We start from the raw sequence: 25,438 nt of genomic DNA, 5'->3' as shown, positions 1-25,438 counted from the left end.
GATAGTCATCGTGCCAAAGAAGAATGGGAAACTCAGAGTGTGCGTTGATCTCAAAAAGGTTAATGCACCCACCAGAAGGGATCATTACCCCTTGCCATATTCTGAACATGTGCTTGAAAGAGTGGCAGGCAAGGAGGCATATAGCTTTTTAGATGGGTACTCGGGTTATAATCAGATCACAATCGCAGTCGAGGACCAAGCTAAAACAGAATTTATCACGGAGTTTGGAGTGTTTGCCTTTCGCGTCATGGCTTTTGGTTTGACCAATGCACCTGCAATGTGAGATCCCCCTGTTCCCACCGAGCAACGGATTCGGTACTAGCAGCGGAAGTAGCACTTCTCGCACGGGACAGGGGTCCCACATTCGGGGCCTCGTCCACGGATATCCGGACAAGAGACTAATCCGTCGGTTTTTCCAAAACTGAACCCGGAAAAAACTTCCCTTACCCGGAAAGCACGGGCGATTCCACCAGGATAATTTTTTACTCTAACGTAGTCAAGATCATTACTGATCACGCTGATCCAACTGCACCTATAAAGATACTCGGTCAGATCAAGGAAGAAACTTGCACTTGGATCATTGGGATCAACGCTTTTTTCCCCATCAAGAGGCACAGCCGTTGATTCCTATCCATAGAACAATTACTATCCGGGACTTACTTCATCTATCGTAATAACAGAAATTGAGTCTCGGTTTACGGATCCATCAGTCCAGCCTAACCCCATTCGATCCCATGGGTTAGCCAACCGCCCAACCACTGTAGTGATGGGATCCAATTTGGAATTTGGTTAGGTTTTGTCCCGGGTACCAAGGAAAAGAGTTCCAAGGCCCCCTAGCCGGAATTTCATGCAAACATAAAACTAGCCACACCACTTACACACCCAATATGAAAATTGCCTTTTTCTTAGCATCAGCTAACTTTAAAACAATCCTTTAATGAAACCATAGTACCACTGATCACAATCTCCCAATTTATCCAGTTGATTCATAATTTCCCATCATTCCTTCATCAGAGTATCTATGGCATCATTGGCAACTAGAACGCTCACCACCTGTCCACACAGAGGCCGTTTCCATAGTTCCTAGCCCATAATACTCGGCAATATAATCACTTATCAAGATGGACTCTCGTTGAAGATCAGCAAGATCAACCAACAGATCCATATAAAAGAGCCATGGACTCATCCGTTGAGGACCAGCAAGGTCAGTCAACCAGATCCATGCCCGGTTTCACAAAACAACTCTTACTCCTTGTTCCAATATCTTCCTCGATGCACGCGTGGGTATCCTAGGCGACCCAGAGCCCGAGCACCGTATGGTCAGCACCCTCTAGGATCCTTCGCAGGTGACCTAGCGCTTCACTCATAGGCCGCTTCCTTGGTCCCTCATCCACCGTACCGGAAGCTCACCATTTTAATCGAACCGAGGCTGGTCAAGACCTCGGTCGACCTTGCTACGCGAGACGTCCTCCATTGACTCTCCGTCAGCAGTTGCAACTTTATCAGTTAGGTCTCCACGACCTTAATCACAAGACGGTCAAAATGCTTCCCCAGCATTCTTGACATAAAACAGCCATTTACAAACAGCATTTACAAACAGTTTACAAATACAGTTTCTATATTAACTCTCATTTTTCCACATTATCCCTCATTAATCCACATTACTTATTCCACATTCCATGTATATGTGTACACATCCAATCACCTCCTTTTCCATCTCTTCACTTCAGATTCCTTCACATCACATATCATATATTCACATCCATATCCACATCCATACATCCACATCCACATCCACATTCACATCCATACATCCACATCTACATGCTTATCTCCATTTTCACATCCTCATTTATACATCCACATCCCATATCCACATTCATACATACACATCCATATCCACATCCACATCCACATCCACATTCACATCCATGCATCCACATCTACATGCTTACCTCCATTTTCACATCCTCATTTATACATCCACATCCCATATCCACATTCATACATACACATCCATACATCCGCATCTACATCCACATACATACATACATCCACATCCACATTCCACATTCACATCTATACATCCACATCTACATTCACATTCACTTACATCCACATCCACATTTCCATACATCCACATCTATACATCCACATTCCACATTCACATCTACATTCACATTCACATACATGCATCCACATCTACATGCTTACCTCCATTTTCACATCCTCATTTATACATCCACATCCCATATCCACATTCATACATACACATCCATACATCCACATCTACATCCACATACATATATACATCCACATCCACATTCCACATTCACATCTATACATCCACATCTACATTCACATTCACATACATCCACATCCACATTCCCATACATCCACATCTATACATCCACATTCCACATTCACATCTACATTCACATTCACATACATCCACATCTACATTCACATTCACATACATCCACATCCCCATTCCCATTCACATCTATACATCCACATCTACATCCACATACATACATACATCCACATCCACATTCCACATTCACATCTATACATCCACATCTACATCCACATTCACATACATCCACATCCACATTTCCATTCACATCTATACATCCACATCCATTCACATCTATACATCCCTCGATACATCCACATCTACATCCACATTTACATCTATGCATATACATCTTCATGCATATATCCATTTTCATGTTCATACATCCACACTCCCATCTCCATATCCACACATCCACATACATACATCCATTTTCACATTCCCATTTATATAACCCCATATACCTTCACATCTAATCTTTTACATCACATCCATTCTCGCCCTATCACAACCCATATACATCTTATCCTATCGCATACACTTCTTACCTCATCCCCCCATACACATCTTAATTCATCTTATCACATCCTAACTTATTTCATAAGCATCTTATCACCTCTTATCACACCTCTTATCACATCCTATCGCTTTCCATACGTATCTTATCAATTCTTATCACATCTCATACACCTCTTATCACATCTTATCACATTTCATATCTTTAAAAAAAAAAAAAGAATTCTTTTATTTGATATAAGATTTCTCTACACATTTATTTATACATAAATTCCATTTAAGGAGACTAACACTTTCGAAATTAAAATCAATCTTTTATGCATCTTCTTATGCATGATTTCAATTTGGTAGGGAATTATACTTTTAGAATAAAAGAATTTCTCTTATGCATCTAAGTTAAGCATAAAATCCATTTATGAGGAAAATCATACTTTTAGTATAAAAAGAATATCTTTTATGCATACCTATATGCATGAAATCCAATATGATAAAAGTAACACTTTTGATATAAAAATTTTTCCTTTATGCATACTTTTATGTATGAAATAAAAATGATAAAAGTAACACTTTTGATATAAAAATTTATCCATTATGCATACTTCTATGCATGAAAGTAAAAATGATAAAAGTAGCACTTTTGATATAAAAATTTATCCATTATGCATACTTCTATGCATGAAAATAAAAATGGTAAAAATAACACTTTTGATATAAAAATTTATCCTTTATGCATAATATTAAAATTCAATTTCTCCATGATTATAATGAAATTCTTTCAATTAATCTAGGATGATGATTCCTAGAATATGGTAGGAAGTCCTCTTTTTATGCTTTGAATGAAAATTTTTTTATGCATAATTTTTATAAAAATTTTGCCATAGCTCCGCTGCTATGACTGATAAATCTCAATTTTTCTAAGGGATAAAGCTTATCATTAAGGAAATAATTAAAATGATTCTCTAATTGGATCCTTAATCCATAATGGATTGAATCATCAATATACATAAACTAAAAGCATAAGAAAAAGCCATTAATTTGGCCTCAAGCATAGCTTAATCTTGGGTTAAGGAAAAGCTTTATGAAAAGCTTGATTTGGATTGAGAATGGGTCATGAGTATGACCATTTCTTGAGTGAGAGAGAGAATTTACATAAGAATCATTAGAATTTAAACATAAATGAAATTTAACTTCAATAGCATTTATTAAATTATGTAACTCTTCACTACTATTCAAACTTCAATAGCATTTAAAAAAAAACCATACCAATTAAACTTCTCAAGCTTGAGAGGGGTTGAGAAGAGAGAAACATTGAGAAATTATAGAAAGATGAATATTCACTAATTACCTTACAACTTGCTTGATTCTTTGTTCACGGTAGAGGCCCCCAACCAATCAATTGGTTAAGTATGTTGATGGAGCCACTAATGGGGATTGAAGAAAGAGGGAAGCTCCAAAAACTAGTGAATTATTAAATGAATTCACAGTTCTTGGCTTAGGTGGAGTAGAGTAACGATGCATAAACACTATATATTTTTCAACAAGGGTGAGGCTTCTATTTATAGGAAAAATTGAGCTCCTAACCAAACAAACTGATTCTAGAATTTTCTAAATCAGTTTGGTCAATATTTGACCATTTTTAGGTCAGTTAAGCTAACTTTTTGGAACTAGACTTGAATGAGGAGAGAGGAGAGATGAAATATCTCAATTTTTATGAGTTTAAAACTCATTCAAGCATGTGAAATATGCACCTCCTTTAAAGAACTTCCCTTCCTTACATATGTCATATTTTTAATATTGCTCATAGTTTTTTACTAATAAACCTTGTACATTTTCAACTCTTCATCTTATGTGAAATATGCACCTCCTTTAAAGAACTCCCCTTCCTTACATATGTCATACTTTTAATATTGTTCATAATTTTTTATTAATAAACCTTGTACATTTTCAACTCTTCATCTTATGTGAAATATGCACCTCCTTTAAAGAACTCCTCTTCCTTACATATGTCATACTTTTAATATTGCTCATAATTTTTTACTAATAAACCTTGTACATTTTCAACTCTTCATCTTATGTGAAATATGCACCTCCTTTAAAGAACTCCTCTTCCTTACATATGTCATACTTTTAATATTGCTCATAATTTTTTATTAATAAACCTTGTACATTTTCAACTCTTCATCTTATGTGAAATATGCACCTCCTTTAAAGAACTCCTCTTCCTTACATATGTCATACTTTTAATATTGCTCATAGTTTTTTTACTAATAAACCTTGTACATTTTCAACTCTTCACCTCATGTGAGCATTTACTCATTTTTGGGTATTTTCTTTTTATAAGTTGGATTTATCTCCTCCCTACACATGGATTGATGCTATTGGTCCATAGGAACCTTAATTGGACCATAGTCTAAAGATTTCTGAAAATCTAGACCCTTAGGCTAAGGTTCTTTATAGCTATTTTCAATTAATTCCAATTGCACATTGGAAAATTCTTTTTGAATTTCTGTTTCAGGGGAACTCATCTGAGTTAGAAGAGATATTTTTCTATCCAAAAATATTCAAAATCTGAATATTCTCTCTCTAGAATATTTTTCTCTCTCTAGGCTAAAACAGATAGAAACAAGGTCTTTATATTTCTGAAGAGGGATTGATTACAGGGAAAGATACTAGACATCAAAAAGGGGGTTTGGGGGAGGAATCTTACATTCTACCCCACTTAAAAAACGCGAGATGTCCTCATCTCGCAACTTGTGATAATTTCGCAAGATTCACGAATATGAGACTTAGAGAAAAATTTTAATCAAGATTAACCACCAAGATAAGTCTTAAAGAGAGCAAGATTCAAAATACGAATAAGATTTAAACTTTATTCATTCTCAGAACTTATACAGTAAAGATAGAGGAACTCTTTACACTTCCATAAGCCCGTCCATCATATGGTCACAAAAGCAGTCCTCACAAGCTGCACAAGTATAAGGTAACTCATCTATGGGAATGATTCTGTGGGTTATTGCTGCGCCTATCTCAGTGGTATGAGGTGTTCTAACAAAAGGACCTCTGAGAGGCAAGCCAAAAACGGGGTAAAGGCATATCTTCTCATGAGGAAGAAAACACGCCAGTAAGAAGACCCGCTCAGAAAACCCAGGATGTCTTGATCTCATGACGCAGTAGTATCGGGGACCCAAACCCAAAGCTTCAATAACCATGGCCAAGCGGACATTGTTACGGAAGTGCTGCTGACCCCAGGGTGTTACCCTAGTTATGTCTTGATAGGTCCGCCATTTGGTCTGCGCTACAGAATTTCCCAAGTGAGGGAAAAGTGAGCGCTCATACTGTTCTATAAAATCCTTCTTCACAGACTCACTTGCGTCTTGAAGGTGAGGAATCATTATGGATAAAACTAATTCTTGTTGCCAAGCCATGAAGGAGATTAGGAAGAAAGGAGATCGATGGGAGTAAGATTACTGTGAGCGACAAGTAAAAGTTACGACTTATATAAAGGAAGGAGCTAGCGTAACTTAGAAGCCAACGGTAGCTTGCCACTAAAGTTTTACCGTCTTTCCATGATTTGGGTTTGGCACAATTTTCTATAGAAGGCATTAAGAACTTTGAGATGAGGAGATAAAAGAAGTTCGTAAGTTAAATCACCTACTTTCTTTGGTCCACAATATCTGGGAGATAACTTCTTATACTTCCCAAGAGATAAAGAACTTCTTTTGGGTCGTACTCGAGACCAAAACCTTGATATCCAAAACATCGATTCTCACTTCTGAACTCGTTGTTCTGAATCCTTAAAACAGCGTGACTCCTGAGAAGTATTCTAGGGAAAGGGTCTTCCTTTTTTTAAACAGAATCTTTCTTTTATTTTTGAGAGGGAATAATTTTAAGATCAAAAAGGGAGATTCTTACTCCTGTATGCCTCGAAGGCTGGGGAGGAATCTTACATTCTACCCCACTTAAAAAAGTGTGAGATGTCCTCATCTCGCCAAGTAGAGGACAACTCTTTTTCTTAAGATCCAATTTATTCTAGGGTTCCTTATATTCTGGTCAACCCAACAGAATACGGGGATAAATATCCCTTATATAGAACTCATCATTAAATAAATTCATTTCAGATCATATCATTCATATCTTTAACACGATAATGGTCCATCAGATCGAAATTTTTTCTTTCTGAACATTCCTCCACGGGAATTTCAGTCAAGCAAGTTTTCAATTTGTCATCCCTTAACTTGATATACCGAGTCAAGTGTTAACAGTAGTACTTTGACAGCACAATCCACTAATCTCATAGTGATTTGTTGAAATCATTATCATCATTTATCATTACAGGGACTCGTCCCAATCATCCACCTTGTGGTTTTGCTCAGCTTATTACATTTCAATCCATTTTCAGGAATCATCATTTTTCAATCAGAATCCAAATCAATTCATCGGTTTCCAAACAGAACTAAAAATCATATCAACCACATTCGAAATCATCTTCTGGATAGCATTAACGCTTATAATTTCAAGTCTTAGATTTACTCGTATATACTGTCAGTAAAGAGCTGCAGTTATACTCTCGGTATATACGGTAGTCACGGCCCTTGGAATTATAAGGTAAATACCATCATGTCTAGGCCTCAAGCAAGTCAGGGATTCTATATAATTGCGGTACTTCCATCTGAAGACCCAATTACCAATTTACGAATTTCAGTTTGAATATCAAATTGTATGAATTATATCACACAATTACAACTTTTTTTTGTGCTTCTTGATAAATTTTTGACATATTTGGTTTCTCAGTTGATCTTTATTAGCCAAATGCTCTGATACCAACTGTGAGATCCCCCTGTTCCCACCGAGCAACGGATTCGGTACTAGCAGCGGAAGTAGCACTTCTCGCACGGGACAGGGGTCCCACATTCGGGGCCTCGTCCACGGATATCCGGACAAGAGACTAATCCGTCGGTTTTTCCAAAACTGAACCCGGAAAAAACTTCCCTTACCCGGAAAGCACGGGCGATTCCACCAGGATAATTTTTTACTCTAACGTAGTCAAGATCATTACTGATCACGCTGATCCAACTGCACCTATAAAGATACTCGGTCAGATCAAGGAAGAAACTTGCACTTGGATCATTGGGATCAACGCTTTTTTCCCCATCAAGAGGCACAGCCGTTGATTCCTATCCATAGAACAATTACTATCCGGGACTTACTTCATCTATCGTAATAACAGAAATTGAGTCTCGGTTTACGGATCCATCAGTCCAGCCTAACCCCATCCGATCCCATGGGTTAGCCAACCGCCCAACCACTGTAGTGATGGGATCCAATTTGGAATTTGGTTAGGTTTTGTCCCGGGTACCAAGGAAAAGAGTTCCAAGGCCCCCTAGCCGGAATTTCATGCAAACATAAAACTAGCCACACCACTTACACACCCAATATGAAAATTGCCTTTTTCTTAGCATCAGCTAACTTTAAAACAATCCTTTAATAAAACCATAGTACCACTGATCACAATCTCCCAATTTATCCAGTTGATTCATAATTTCCCATCATTCCTTCATCAGAGTATCTATGGCATCATTGGCAACTAGAACGCTCACCACCTGTCCACACAGAGGCCGTTTCCATAGTTCCTAGCCCATAATACTCGGCAATATAATCACTTATCAAGATGGACTCTCGTTGAAGATCAGCAAGATCAACCAACAGATCCATATAAAAGAGCCATGGACTCATCCGTTGAGGACCAGCAAGGTCAGTCAACCAGATCCATGCCCGGTTTCACAAAACAACTCTTACTCCTTGTTCCAATATCTTCCTCGACGCACGCGTGGGTATCCTAGGCGACCCAGAGCCCGAGCACCGTATGGTCAGCACCCTCTAGGATCCTTCGCAGGTGACCTAGCGCTTCACTCATAGGCCGCTTCCTTGGTCCCTCATCCACCGTACCGGAAGCTCACCATTTTAATCGAACCGAGGCTGGTCAAGACCTCGGTCGACCTTGCTACGCGAGACGTCCTCCATTGACTCTCCGTCAGCAGTTGCAACTTTATCAGTTAGGTCTCCACGACCTTAATCACAAGACGGTCAAAATGCTTCCCCAGCATTCTTGACATAAAACAGCCATTTACAAACAGCATTTACAAACAGTTTACAAATACAGTTTCTATATTAACTCTCATTTTTCCACATTATCCCTCATTAATCCACATTACTTATTCCACATTCCATGTATATGTGTACACATCCAATCACCTCCTTTTCCATCTCTTCACTTCAGATTCCTTCACATCACATATCATATATTCACATCCATATCCACATCCATACATCCACATCCACATCCACATTCACATCCATACATCCACATCTACATGCTTATCTCCATTTTCACATCCTCATTTATACATCCACATCCCATATCCACATTCATACATACACATCCATATCCACATCCACATCCACATCCACATTCACATCCATGCATCCACATCTACATGCTTACCTCCATTTTCACATCCTCATTTATACATCCACATCCCATATCCACATTCATACATACACATCCATACATCCGCATCTACATCCACATACATACATACATCCACATCCACATTCCACATTCACATCTATACATCCACATCTACATTCACATTCACTTACATCCACATCCACATTTCCATACATCCACATCTATACATCCACATTCCACATTCACATCTACATTCACATTCACATACATGCATCCACATCTACATGCTTACCTCCATTTTCACATCCTCATTTATACATCCACATCCCATATCCACATTCATACATACACATCCATACATCCACATCTACATCCACATACATATATACATCCACATCCACATTCCACATTCACATCTATACATCCACATCTACATTCACATTCACATACATCCACATCCACATTCCCATACATCCACATCTATACATCCACATTCCACATTCACATCTACATTCACATTCACATACATCCACATCTACATTCACATTCACATACATCCACATCCCCATTCCCATTCACATCTATACATCCACATCTACATCCACATACATACATACATCCACATCCACATTCCACATTCACATCTATACATCCACATCTACATCCACATTCACATACATCCACATCCACATTTCCATTCACATCTATACATCCACATCCATTCACATCTATACATCCCTCGATACATCCACATCTACATCCACATTTACATCTATGCATATACATCTTCATGCATATATCCATTTTCATGTTCATACATCCACACTCCCATCTCCATATCCACACATCCACATACATACATCCATTTTCACATTCCCATTTATATAACCCCATATACCTTCACATCTAATCTTTTACATCACATCCATTCTCGCCCTATCACAACCCATATACATCTTATCCTATCGCATACACTTCTTACCTCATCCCCCCATACACATCTTAATTCATCTTATCACATCCTAACTTATTTCATAAGCATCTTATCACCTCTTATCACACCTCTTATCACATCCTATCGCTTTCCATACGTATCTTATCAATTCTTATCACATCTCATACACCTCTTATCACATCTTATCACATTTCATATCTTTTAAAAAAAAAAAGAATTCTTTTATTTGATATAAGATTTCTCTACACATTTATTTATACATAAATTCCATTTAAGGAGACTAACACTTTCGAAATTAAAATCAATCTTTTATGCATCTTCTTATGCATGATTTCAATTTGGTAGGGAATTATACTTTTAGAATAAAAGAATTTCTCTTATGCATCTAAGTTAAGCATAAAATCCATTTATGAGGAAAATCATACTTTTAGTATAAAAAGAATATCTTTTATGCATACCTATATGCATGAAATCCAATATGATAAAAGTAACACTTTTGATATAAAAATTTTTCCTTTATGCATACTTTTATGTATGAAATAAAAATGATAAAAGTAACACTTTTGATATAAAAATTTATCCATTATGCATACTTCTATGCATGAAAGTAAAAATGATAAAAGTAGCACTTTTGATATAAAAATTTATCCATTATGCATACTTCTATGCATGAAAATAAAAATGGTAAAAATAACACTTTTGATATAAAAATTTATCCTTTATGCATAATATTAAAATTCAATTTCTCCATGATTATAATGAAATTCTTTCAATTAATCTAGGATGATGATTCCTAGAATATGGTAGGAAGTCCTCTTTTTATGCTTTGAATGAAAATTTTTTTATGCATAATTTTTATAAAAATTTTGCCATAGCTCCGCTGCTATGACTGATAAATCTCAATTTTTCTAAGGGATAAAGCTTATCATTAAGGAAATAATTAAAATGATTCTCTAATTGGATCCTTAATCCATAATGGATTGAATCATCAATATACATAAACTAAAAGCATAAGAAAAAGCCATTAATTTGGCCTCAAGCATAGCTTAATCTTGGGTTAAGGAAAAGCTTTATGAAAAGCTTGATTTGGATTGAGAATGGGTCATGAGTATGACCATTTCTTGAGTGAGAGAGAGAATTTACATAAGAATCATTAGAATTTAAACATAAATGAAATTTAACTTCAATAGCATTTATTAAATTATGTAACTCTTCACTACTATTCAAACTTCAATAGCATTTAAAAAAAAACCATACCAATTAAACTTCTCAAGCTTGAGAGGGGTTGAGAAGAGAGAAACATTGAGAAATTATAGAAAGATGAATATTCACTAATTACCTTACAACTTGCTTGATTCTTTGTTCACGGTAGAGGCCCCCAACCAATCAATTGGTTAAGTATGTTGATGGAGCCACTAATGGGGATTGAAGAAAGAGGGAAGCTCCAAAAACTAGTGAATTATTAAATGAATTCACAGTTCTTGGCTTAGGTGGAGTAGAGTAACGATGCATAAACACTATATATTTTTCAACAAGGGTGAGGCTTCTATTTATAGGAAAAATTGAGCTCCTAACCAAACAAACTGATTCTAGAATTTTCTAAATCAGTTTGGTCAATATTTGACCATTTTTAGGTCAGTTAAGCTAACTTTTTGGAACTAGACTTGAATGAGGAGAGAGGAGAGATGAAATATCTCAATTTTTATGAGTTTAAAACTCATTCAAGCATGTGAAATATGCACCTCCTTTAAAGAACTTCCCTTTCTTACATATGTCATATTTTTAATATTGCTCATAGTTTTTTACTAATAAACCTTGTACATTTTCAACTCTTCATCTTATGTGAAATATGCACCTCCTTTAAAGAACTCCCCTTCCTTACATATGTCATACTTTTAATATTGTTCATAATTTTTTATTAATAAACCTTGTACATTTTCAACTCTTCATCTTATGTGAAATATGCACCTCCTTTAAAGAACTCCTCTTCCTTACATATGTCATACTTTTAATATTGCTCATAATTTTTTACTAATAAACCTTGTACATTTTCAACTCTTCATCTTATGTGAAATATGCACCTCCTTTAAAGAACTCCTCTTCCTTACATATGTCATACTTTTAATATTGCTCATAATTTTTTATTAATAAACCTTGTACATTTTCAACTCTTCATCTTATGTGAAATATGCACCTCCTTTAAAGAACTCCTCTTCCTTACATATGTCATACTTTTAATATTGCTCATAGTTTTTTTACTAATAAACCTTGTACATTTTCAACTCTTCACCTCATGTGAGCATTTACTCATTTTTGGGTATTTTCTTTTTATAAGTTGGATTTATCTCCTCCCTACACATGGATTGATGCTATTGGTCCATAGGAACCTTAATTGGACCATAGTCTAAAGATTTCTGAAAATCTAGACCCTTAGGCTAAGGTTCTTTATAGCTATTTTCAATTAATTCCAATTGCACATTGGAAAATTCTTTTTGAATTTCTGTTTCAGGGGAACTCATCTGAGTTAGAAGAGATATTTTTCTATCCAAAAATATTCAAAATCTGAATATTCTCTCTCTAGAATATTTTTCTCTCTCTAGGCTAAAACAGATAGAAACAAGGTCTTTATATTTCTGAAGAGGGATTGATTACAGGGAAAGATACTAGACATCAAAAAGGGGGTTTGGGGGAGGAATCTTACATGCAACATTCCAACGATTGATAAACACGGCCTTTAAGGAATATCTAAGGGACTTCTGTGAAGCTTTCTTACATGATCTTTGTGTTCATTCCTCTTGGGACGAGCACTTAATGTGTACGAAAAATATTTGAAAGGTGTAGATTATATCGCATCTCCTTGAATCCTTTCAAATGCCAATTCCGGGTTAAACAGGGAGTTATCTTAGGGCATATAGTGTCCAAAAATGGGATTTCCACTGACGAGAGTAAAATCAAGGTCAAATTGCCCCCACCCACCAACTACAAGGGAGTCCAATGTTTTATGGGCCACGCTGGTTATTATCGAAGGTTACTATGTAGAACAGGCAGTGGTGGTTGGTTCAATTTTTGGACTATGCACTAGAGGTTACCTTGGGTAAACCAATTTTGCTTCATGTTCTTTGTGCACAAAACTGGTCATCTACAATTTCGTGCGAAGTGTTAACATCATTAATGATGTGGGTGGGTTGGTCAGCTCTTCTTCATCAATAGAGTGAGGTGCTTTGGTCGAATCCTTTGCATCATGTAGTGATCTGGTCACCAATTCCCCCTTTGGTCGAATCCTTTGCATCATGTAGTGATCTGGTCACCAATTCCCCATTTTCCACTAGCCTATGTTCCCAATAAAGGCAAGCATGAATAAAATTTTTCTTGAATTAAAAAATCATAAGAGGTTGTTTCGACTAAGCACCAAGAACAAAAATGTCAAGAGAGTTGTTGTCAATGGCAATGCCATGTGCAAGGACTACCACCTTATCAAAAGTTATGAAATATCAATATTGTGCCATAAATGTTGTACAGAATTAGACATTGCCTTGGAAAAATGTCTCGGAGGTAAGACCTTCCCATAATGTTGTGCCTAAATGTCCACTACCTTGTCCACATTCATTGGCAGAAACCTTGTTGTCTGGGGAGCTTTGTCAAAAAATTATGGCTATATCTTATGTGTACACCATCTTGTTAGGTAAAGCCTAGTTTTTGGGTGTAGTTGTTGGTAGCTTATGTCATTATCCAAGTTTAGCTTAAGGGGGTGTTAGAAAATAAACCTAAACTTGTCCCTACTTTAGTCCAAAATATTCCAAAACTGTATGGTAAAAAGCCTAGCTCAAAAGCATAATGTAAAGCATGCACATGCATGTATGTATAAGGTCAAAAAGTAGCTAAGACATGTGAAAACATGGAGGAGATGTAGGAGGTGGACTGATGGTCCCTAACATCATTGATTATGTCATTTGTAACCTTCTAAAACCCCTATATAATCCATGTACTCCTGTCATTTACATAACTTAAAATATCTAATTATTGTTGTTACTCTCTCTCTCTCTCTCTCTCTTTAACCATGAATGGCTCTCTCATTCATCCACCATAATCTAACATGTTGTCCATGTATGAAATAATTGTGGACACAACCACCATGACTTGATGGGAAGGTGGTGCTACCTATAGCTAAAGCACCATGGGTCATAAGTAAATTGGAGGAAAGCATCATGGTTCTCAAGTAAAATGGAGGAAAAATAGGTAAAGAGAACCATTGCGGAGTTTCCCACTCCAACCAAATTTATGCATTGCCGAAAGTGTGCATTTACAAAGGATGACAAGCTATCTGGCTTAAATCCCCCATGATTTGCACAAATATCTACAATTTGTGCTTCTAATTATAATATCACTAAAGACATAAGAAAAACCACATAAAAGATTAGCACATTGGTGTGTTGGATCTCCACGAAGGAAATAAAGAGAGATACCCTTGAGTCATCATGTTGATGCAATTTTTTTGGAAACCCTTTTTTCTCTTTAGATAGTGTCTAGAGGTTGACACAAACGTGTAACTTTACACTTTTGGGTCAACCAGGGAAGTGAGAATAGATAAATGAATAATCATGTAAAGGCAATGTGCCTTCTTTAAAGACAAGACATTCATGAAGATGCACATGGAAGATCTAGAAGAATGGAGGCGACAAGAAAAGAAAGAGAATGGGGAGGTCAAAGGCATCATGTGGCAGTCTCTTTTGGAAAGAAAGGTAGGAGGCGTAGCTTGCTTTTTCTTTCAGCTAAGATAGGAGGGGGGAGGAGGAAAAAAGGAGAAGAGAGAATATTGTTGGCTATATATAGAATGTCTCTATATATAGCCCTAGGATCTCCTCTATATATACTCATCTATTGTGTGTATTCCACACACTTTGGGGATTCAATCTTGTGCAATTCAACATGGTATCAGAGCATGTGCAATTCATGGCGATCACGGTTCTCTTCTTCTTTCCATACGATAAGCAAGATAAGTCTCAACACGCTTCTCTTTTTCTTTCCATACAACATACATGTTTCTTTTCCATAGCACGCATTCATATCGTATGTGTGTGCATACAAGGCCACATGCAAGAGAAGGGATGGACGTGTGTGTGTGGAGCTTATTGGATGGCAGATGGCGAAAGGGAGAGAGAAATTGCTACCATGAGATAGAGAGATTAGATCTGTTTTGCAAAGCTGAGAGATTAGATCTGTTTTGCAAAGCAGAGAGAAATTGCTTTTCACCAGTGTGTGGTGTGTGGGTTTGATTTGGCAGCGCCCAAATCAAAGACACCGAAATTGGCAGCCTGGAACCCTAAACTAGTGTAGAAAACCCTAAACCTGTCTTGATATAAACAAATTGGCGCTTTCGAACAAATAGGAAATCCCAAGAGAATCGCCTGAGCAGAAAAGAAGACGAATTTGGAAACCCTAAAAGCTTTATTGCCGTGTGGAAAGTAGAACGCACACAGATGAGCTCCAGCCCTTAAAGATGATGCTGCCCAGGGGCTTGTTTGGCTGGTCGAGGAAGAAGTTCTGCTGTCATCATGTGTAGTACCAAATGATGTGTCAAAATTACTAGCATTCTATCTGAACCTTTTCAACAAAGGTCTAATAATAGACCCACCACTACAGGAGTCTCTTGGTCCACACTAAGTACATTTAATTTTGTCTCTTCTTTGAGTGCAACCACACTAAGTACATTTAATTTTGTCTCTTGGTCCACACTAAGTACATTTAATTTTGTCTCTTCTTTGAGTGCAACCACATTGTTGTTTACAATAGTCTCTATGAAATCCTTTGCTACTAAATACTCATTTCATCAAACATAATATCCATGCTCAGTCGCTCAAGGGAGTATCCAGTTAAGATGGATTTTTCTGCCTTGGGATCCAATTTTCTTCTCATCTCATATGGTAGATGATCTCGAACACTTTCAAGTGTGCTAAATAAGTTTTTTTGCTAGTAAAAACTTCTATTCAGACTTCATGCCATGAATTGGTGTGCATAATTTCTATCTCTAGTGTATCCATGTTTTGGTAAAATTCTATCTCCTTTGAATAGAGGCTCAATGAGATAATGCTGATTTCTCATGGTATTCATGAAGTTGGTCCTTCTTCTTTTATTTGTTTTGGAACGAAATTTATAATTAGCATCCTCTCCCATATGTTGATGTTCCTTAAAAAAATTATAAATAAAATATTTATTATGCCTTGTGGTTACTTTTTCTCTTGCTTTTTTAGGGTCATAGAGATCCAAATACATTTTTTTTTGGAAGTTTGAGATTTGTAATGGAAAATAGTAAGAACAAAATTTTAAATTCCAATTTGAAATTTTTTACATGTTATTGTTATTGTTAATAGTTTCTTTTTTTAGTTTTGAAGATTTGAAGATTTTTTACTCAACAACCTGTCAAGAATCAAACAAATAAGAAGCATTTCACATTTTGTTATTCTTTTAAAATTAGTCAAATTTCAGGTTATAAATTGAATATTTTTTTCTCATGTATTATAGGTTATTGAATCTTTAGTGTTGCTACGGAGACTAATTCTGAATCTTTGGTGTTGCTTTTTTGAAGATTTGTGTTTGTTGTTGTGGAGACTAGTTTGGGAAAGGAAAGGTAATAAGGAATTTTCATTTTCTTATTATTCAAAGTTTACTAATCTTTACATGGTAAGTTTTGGATTTTCCATTCTGTTAGTAATCTTGATAATGTAGACATAATCTCAATACGTTGTAACATTTTATTAATATTTATCTATTTTATAAATGTGTTTGTTTATTGTAGATGTCTCAAAGGAGGAAGATTAAAAGTAATATACACACTCTGGAGGTTAGAGTCAGAGAGATAAGGAGGGAAAATGGATTCCTGAACAATACAGTGAATTCACTTGGGTCTTAATGCAACCAAGCACTCAAGGCTCTTTCAAAGTAAAGCTAAGAGACATAGGTGATTTGTCAATACATTGGAAAGGCAGAATAGAGTCCAGACGACGAATGGATGGTGCAACTATGAGAATGGAAATCCTTATTTAACATGTATATTTACCCAAACAAATTCGATCGCATCTAGATAAACATAGAGGAAAAATGATTACTTCTACCCTTGCTTTAGAACTTTAAATATCCCTAATACTAAAACGACTAAATTCTAAGACCATTCTATATCTAACCAAGGGACTCTTTTAGTCCTTTCAGTCCTAGCCACCCATATAGAGGAAAATTAATTACTTCAAGCCTTCCCTTTACCACTTCAAATGTCCCTAATACTAACGACCTATCCTCTTTCTATCAAGCCTATGCTCACTTAAGGCACCCCCAACTAAGGCTTTATCTCTTTTACTTCCTTTTTTTGAGATCTGGCCTATGTTTTTGTCTACTATACTTATATGTGTGATAGATTTATGTGCCTTACTCCTTTTCATACACCTCTTTCTATACAAAAACATTGTAATAATCCTTTCCATTTATGCCTTCACCTGGTAGTCAAACTCAATCCTCTTTATATTTTTTAACCATTTCTTCACAGTGATCTCTTCTGTAAAGCTCTATCTTACCATCACTTTATAGTAATGATTAATATGATGATTAGATTATTTTAACACTTAGAACACTCTTCCAGTGTTTACTATTGGTCCATATTCAACTGGAAGCAATGATGTGTAAGATTCCTCCCCCAACCCCCTTTTTGATGTCTAGTATATTCCCTTGTAATCAATTCCCTTTTCTGAAATATAAGAGATCTTGTTTGTGGTTGTTTAACCTAGAGAGAGAAAATATTCTAGAGAGAGAATATTCAGATTTTGAATATTTTTGGATAGAAAAATATCTCTTATAATTTAGATGAGTTCCCCTGAATCAGAAATTTAAAAAGAATTTTTCAATGTGCAATTGGAATTAATTGGAAATAGGTATAAAGAACCTTAGCCTAAGGGTCTAGATTTTCATAAATCTTTAGACTATGGTCCAATTAAGGTTCCTATGGGCCAATAGCATCAATCCATGTGTAGGGAGGAGATAAATCCAAATTGTAAAAAGAAAATACCCAAAAATGAGTAAATGCTCACATGAGGTGAAGAGTTGAAAATGTACAAGGTTTATTAGTAAAAAAACTATGAGCAATATTAAAAATATGAGATATTTTGGGAATAATGATTTTATTATGACACATATGTAAGGAAGGGGGAGTCCCTTAAATGCTCACATAAGATGAAGAGTTGAAAATGTACAAGGTTTATTAGTAAAAAACTATGAGCAATATTAAAATGATTCCATTATGACACATATGTAAGGAAGGAGAGTTCTTTAAAGGAGGTGCATATTTCACATAAGATGAAGAGTTGAAAATGTACAAGGGTTATTAATAAAAAAACTATGAGCAATATTAAAAATATGAGATATTTTGGGAATAATGATTTTATTATGACACATATGTAAGGAAGGGGAGTCCCTTAAATGCTCACATAAGATGAAGAGTTGAAAATGTACAAGGCTTATTAGTAAAAAACTATGAGCAATATTAAAATGATTCCATTATGACACATATGTAAGGAAGGGGAATTCTTTAAAGGAGGTGCATATTTCACATGCTTGAATGAGTTTTAAACTCATAAAAAATTAAGATATTTCATCTCTCCTCTCTCCTCATTCAAGTCTAGTTCCAAAAAGTTAGCTTAACTGACCTAAAAATGGTCAAAAAGTGACCAAACTGACTTGGAAAATTCTAGAATCAGTTTGTTTGGTTAGGAGCTCAAATTTTCCTATAAATAGAAGCCTACCCTTGTTGAAAAAAACTTAGTCTCTTATGCTTGTTACTCTACTCCACCTAAGCCAAATTAGATAGTCTCTTATGCTTGTTACTCTACTCCACCTAAGCCAAAATATATAGTCTCTTATGCTTGTTACTCTACTCCACCTAAGCCAAATTAGATAGTCTCTTATGCTTTGTTACTCTACTCCACCTAAGCCAAAATATATAGTCTCTTATGCTTGTTACTCTACTCCACCTAAGCCAAATTAGATAGTCTCTTATGCTTTGTTACTCTATTCCACCTAAGCCAAAATATATAGTCTCTTATGCTTGTTACTCTACTCCACCTAAGCCAAATTAGATAGAGTCTTATGCTTTGTTACTCTACTCCACCTAAGCCAAATTAGATAGTGTCTTATGCTTTGTTACTCTACTCCACCTAAGCTAAAATATATAGTGTCTTATGCCTTGTTACTCTACTCTACCTAAGCCAAGAGCTGTGAATTCTTTAATAATTCACTAGTTTTTGATACTTCTCTCTTTCTTCAATCCCCATTGGTGGCTCCATCAACATACTAAACCAATTGATTGGTTGGGGGCCTCTACCGTGAATAAAGAATCAAGCAAATCATAAGGTAAGTATATTGAATTTTGATCTTTCTATAATTACTCAATGATTCTCTCTTCTCAACCCCTCTCAAGCTTGAGAAGTTTAATTGGTATGGTTTTTTTAATGCTATTGAAGTTAATTGGTGAATAGTAGTGAAGAGTTACATAATTTAATAATTGCTATAGAAGTTAATTTCCACTTATATTTAAATTCTAATGGTTTTTATAATTTCTCTCTCTCACTCAAGAAATGGTCATACTCATGACCCATTCTCAATCCAAATGAAACTTTTCATAAAGCTTTTCCTTAATCCAAGATTAAGCTATACTTGAGGCCAAATTAATGGCTTTTTGCTATGCTTTTAGTTTATGCCCATTGATGATTCAATCCATTATGGATTGATGACCCAATTAGAGACCATTCTAATTGTTTTATTAATGATCCAATTAGAGACCATTATGGATTGATGATCCAATTAGAGACCATTCTAATTATTTCTTTAATAATGAGCTTTATCCCTTAGAAAAAAAATTGAGATTTATCAGTCATAGTAGCGGAGCTATGGCAAAATTTTTATAGAAATCACGCATAAAATAAATCCATTCAAAGCATAAAAAGAGGACTTCCTACCATATTCTAGGAACTATCATCCTAGATTAATTAAAAGAATTTTATTATGCATGGAGATGTGGATGTTTGCATGTAGATGTAGATGTGGATGTGGAGGTGGATGGATGCATGTAGATGTAGATGTATAGATGTAGATGTGAATGGAGATGTGGATGTATGCATGTAGATGTAGATGTATAGATGTGGATGTGGATGTATACATGTAGATGTAGATGTATAGATGTAGATGTGGATGTGGAGGTAGATGGATGCATGTAGATGTAGATGTATAGATGTAGATGGGAATGGAGATATGGATGTATGCATGTAGATGTAGATGTATAGATGTAGATGTGGATGTGGATGTGGAGGTGGATGGATGCATGTAGATGTAGATGTATAGATGTAGATGTATACATGTAGATGTGAATGGAGATGTGGATGTATGCATGTAGATGTAGATGTATGGAGGTGAATGTGAATGTGGATGTGGATGTATGCATAGAGATGTAGATGTATGCATGTAGATGTGAATGTACGCATATAGATGTGGATGTATGGATGTGAATATACGATATGCGATGTGAGGGAATCTGAAGTGATGAGATAGAAATGATGTGATGGGATGAGTATACATATAAATGGAATATGGAATAAGTAATGTAGATTGATGAGGGATAATGTGGAAAAATAAAAGTTAAAATAGAAATTGTGTTGTAAACTGTTTGTAAATACTGTTTGTAAATGCTATTTGTAAATGATTGTTTTATGTCAAGAATGCTGGGGGGAGCATTTTGACCGTCTTGTGATTAAAGTCGTGATGGTAAAGTTGCAACTGCTGACGGGGAGTCAATGAAGGACGTCTCGCGTAGCAAGGTCGGCCGAGGTCTTGACCAGCCTCGGTGCGATTAAAATGGTGAGCTTCCGGTACGGTGGATGAGGGGCCAAGGAAGCGGCCTATGCGTGAAGCCCTAGGTTACCTGCGAAGGATCCTAGAGGGTGCTGACCATACGGTGCTCGGGCTCTGGGTTGCCTAGGATACCCACGCGTGCGTCGAGGAAGATATTGGAACAGAGTTGGAGTTGTTTTCTGAAATCGAGCATGGATCTGGTTGATTGACCTTGCTGGTCTTCAATGGATGAGTCCATGGCTCCTTATATGGATCTGTTGGTTGATCTTGCTGATCTTCAACGAGAGTCCATCTTGTTAAGTGATTACATTGCCAAGTATTATGGGCTAGGAACTATCGAAACGGCTCCTGAGCGTTCTAGTTGCCAATGATGCCATAGATACTCTGATGAAGGAATGATGGGAAATTAAGAATCAATTGGATAAATTGGAAGATGGTGATCAATGATACTATGGTTTTATTAAAGGATTGTTTTAAACTGGTTGAATCTGGTTGAAAAAGGCAATTTCATATTGGGTGTGTGAGTGGTGTGACTAGTTTTATTTTGCATGAACATCCGGCTGGAACTCTTTTCCTTGGTACCCGGGACAAAACCTAACCAAATTTTTAATTGGATCCCATCACTACAGTGGTTGGGCGGTTGGCTAACCCATGGGATTGGATGGGGTTAGGCTGGACTGATGGATCCGTAAATCGAGACTCAAACTTTTGTTTTTACGATAGAAAAAAAAAATAAATCCGGGACAGTAACTGTTCTATGGATAGGAATCAACGGCTGTGCCTCTTGAATGGGGAAAAAAGCGTTGATCCCAATGATCCAAGTGCAAGTTTCTTCCTTGAACTGACTAAGTATCTTATAGATGTAATTGGATCATCTCGATCAGAAATGATCTTGTCTACGTTAGAGTAAAAAGTTATCCTGGTGGAATCGCCCGTGCTTTCCGGTTAAGGAAGTTTTTTTTCCGGGTTCGGTTTTGGAACAATCGACGGATTAGTCTCTTATCCGGATATCCGTGGGCGAGGCCCCGAGTGTGGGACCCCTGTCCCGCGCGAGAAGCGCTACTTTCGCTGCCAGTACCCCGAATCCGTTGCTCGGTGGGAATAGGGATCTTACAGTTGGTATCAGAGCATTTGGTTAATAAAGATCAACTGAGAAGACAAATATATCAAAAATTTATCAAGAAACACAAAAAGGTTATAATTGTGTGATATAATTCATACAATTTGATATTCAAACTGAAACTCGTAATTTGGTAATTGGGTCTTCAGATGGAAGTGCCGCAATTATATAGAATCCCCGACTTGCTTGAGGCCTAGACATGATAGTATTTACCTTATAATTCCAAGGGCCGTGACTACGCGTATATACCGAGAGTATACTGCAGCTCTTTACTGACAGTATATACGAGTAAATCTAAGACTTGAAATTATAAGCGTTAATGATATCTAGATGATGATTTCGAATGTGATTGATATGATTTTTAATTCTGTTTGAGAATGAATAAATTGATTTGGATTCTGATTGAAAATGCTGATTGAAAAATGTTGATTTTTAAAAATTAGTTGAAATATAATGAAACCACAATGAGGGGGAATGGGACGAGTCCCTGTGATGATATTCATAACTAGAATGATGATAATGAATTCAGCAAATCACTATGAGATTAGTGGGTTGTGCTGTCAGATTGCTGCTATTAATACTTGACCGGTAGATCAAGTTAAGGGATGTCAAATTGAGAACTTGCTTGACTAAAGTTTCCGTGGAGGAATGTTCCGAAGGAAATTTTTCGGTCTAATGGACCATTATCATGTTAAATGAATTGTTATTTAATGATGAGTTCTATATAAGGGATATTTATCCCAGTGTTCTGTTGGGTTGACCAGAATATAAGCAACCCCAGAATAAAAATTGGATCTTAAGAAAAAGAGTTATCCTCTACCTTGCGAGATGAGGACATCTCGCACTTTTTAAGTGGGGTAGAATGTAAGATTCCTCCCCAACCTTCGAGGTATACAGGAGTAAGAATCTCCCTTTCTGATCTTATAATTATTCCCTCTAAAATAAAAGAAAGTTTCTGTTTAAAAAAAGGAAGACCCTTTCCCTAGAATACTCTCAGGAGTCCCACCTGTTTTAAGGATTTAGAACAATGAGTTTAGAAGTGAGAATCGGTGTTTTGGATACCAAGGTTTTGGTTTTCATTCGAGTACGGCCCAAAAGAAGTTCTTTATCTCTTGGGAGTATAAGAAGTTATCCCCCAGATATTGTGATCCTTATATCTGAATTCAATGAAAGTAGGTGACTTAGCCTACAAGTTTCTTTTATCTCCTCATCTCAAAATTCTTAATGCCTTCTATAGAAAAATGTGCCAAACCCAAATCATGGAAAGACGGTAAAACTTCAGTGGCAAGTTACCGTTGGCTTCTAGGTTACGCTAGCTCCTTCCTTTATATAAGTCGTAACTTTTACTTGTCGCTCACAGTAATCTTACTCCCATCAATCTCCTTTCTTTCTTAATCTCCTTCATGGCTTGGCAACAGGAATTAGTTTTATCCCTGATGATTTCTCACCTTCAAGACGCAAGAGAGTCTGTGAAGAAAGACTTTATAGAACAGTATGAGCGCTCACTTTTTCCTCACCTAGAAATTCTGTAGCGCAGACCAAATGGCGGACCTATCAAAACATAACTAGAGTAACACCCTGGGGTCAGCAACACTTTCGTAACAATGTCCGCTTGGCCATGGTTATTGAAGCTTTGGGTTTGGGTCCCCGATACTACTGTGTCATGAGATCAAGGCATCTTGGGTTTTCTGAGCGGGTCTTCTTACTGGCATGTTTTCTTCCTCATGAGAAGATATGCCTTTACCCCGTTTTTGGCTTGCCTCTCAGAGGTCCTTTTGTTAGATCACCTCATACCACTGAGATAGGTGCGGCAATAACCAGCAGAATCATTCCCATAGATGAGTTACCCTATACTTGTGCAGCTTGTGAGGACTGCTTCTGTGACCATATGATGGACGGGCTTATGGAAGTGTAAAGAGTTTTTCTATCTTTACTGTATAAGTCCCGTGAATGAATAAAGTTTAAATCTTGTTCTTATTTTGAATCTTACTCCCTTTAAGACTTTTCTTGGTGGATAATCGTGATTAAAATTTTCTCTAAGTCTCATATTCGTGCATCTTGCGAAATTATCCCAAGTTGCGAGATGAGGACATCTCGCGTTTTTTAAGTGGGGTAGAATGTAAGATTCCTCCCCCAACCCCCTTTTTGATGTCTAGTATATTCCCCTGTAATCAATTCTCTTTTCTGAAATATAAGAGATCTTGTTTGTGGTTGTTTAACCTAGAGAGAGAAAATATTCTAGAGAGAGAATATTCAGATTTTGAATATTTTTGGATAGAAAAATATCTCTTATAATTTAGATGAGTTCCCCTGAATCAGAAATTTAAAAAGAATTTTTCAATGTGCAATTGGAATTAATTGGAAATAGGTATAAAGAACCTTAGCCTAAGGGTCTAGATTTTCATAAATCTTTAGACTATGGTCCAATTAAGGTTCCTATGGGCCAATAGCATCAATCCATGTGTAGGGAGGAGATAAATCCAAATTGTAAAAAGAAAATACCCAAAAATGAGTAAATGCTCACATGAGGTGAAGAGTTGAAAATGTACAAGGTTTATTAGTAAAAAAACTATGAGCAATATTAAAAATATGAGATATTTTGGGAATAATGATTTTATTATGACACATATGTAACGAAAGGGGAGTCCCTTAAATGCTCACATAAGATGAAGAGTTGAAAATGTACAAGGTTTATTAGTAAAAAACTATGAGCAATATTAAAATGATTCCATTATGACACATATGTAAGGAAGGAGAGTTCTTTAAAGGAGGTGCATATTTCACATAAGATGAAGAGTTGAAAATGTACAAGGGTTATTAATAAAAAACTATGAGCAATATTAAAAATATGAGATATTTTGGGAATAATGATTTTATTATGACACATATGTAAGGAAGGGGAGTCCCTTAAATGCTCACATAAGATGAAGAGTTGAAAATGTACAAGGCTTATTAGTAAAAAACTATGAGCAATATTAAAATGATTCCATTATGACACATATGTAAGGAAGGGGAATTCTTTAAAGGAGGTGCATATTTCACATGCTTGAATGAGTTTTAAACTCATAAAAAATTAAGATATTTCATCTCTCCTCTCTCCTCATTCAAGTCTAGTTCCAAAAAGTTAGCTTAACTGAC

The sequence above is a fragment of the Cibotium barometz genome, chromosome 42 (assembly GCF_041138505.1).
Source record: "Cibotium barometz isolate CiBa-2024 chromosome 42, ASM4113850v1, whole genome shotgun sequence".
Taxonomy (NCBI): domain Eukaryota; kingdom Viridiplantae; phylum Streptophyta; class Polypodiopsida; order Cyatheales; family Cibotiaceae; genus Cibotium; species Cibotium barometz.
Note: the sequence above shows the minus strand (reverse complement) of the source record.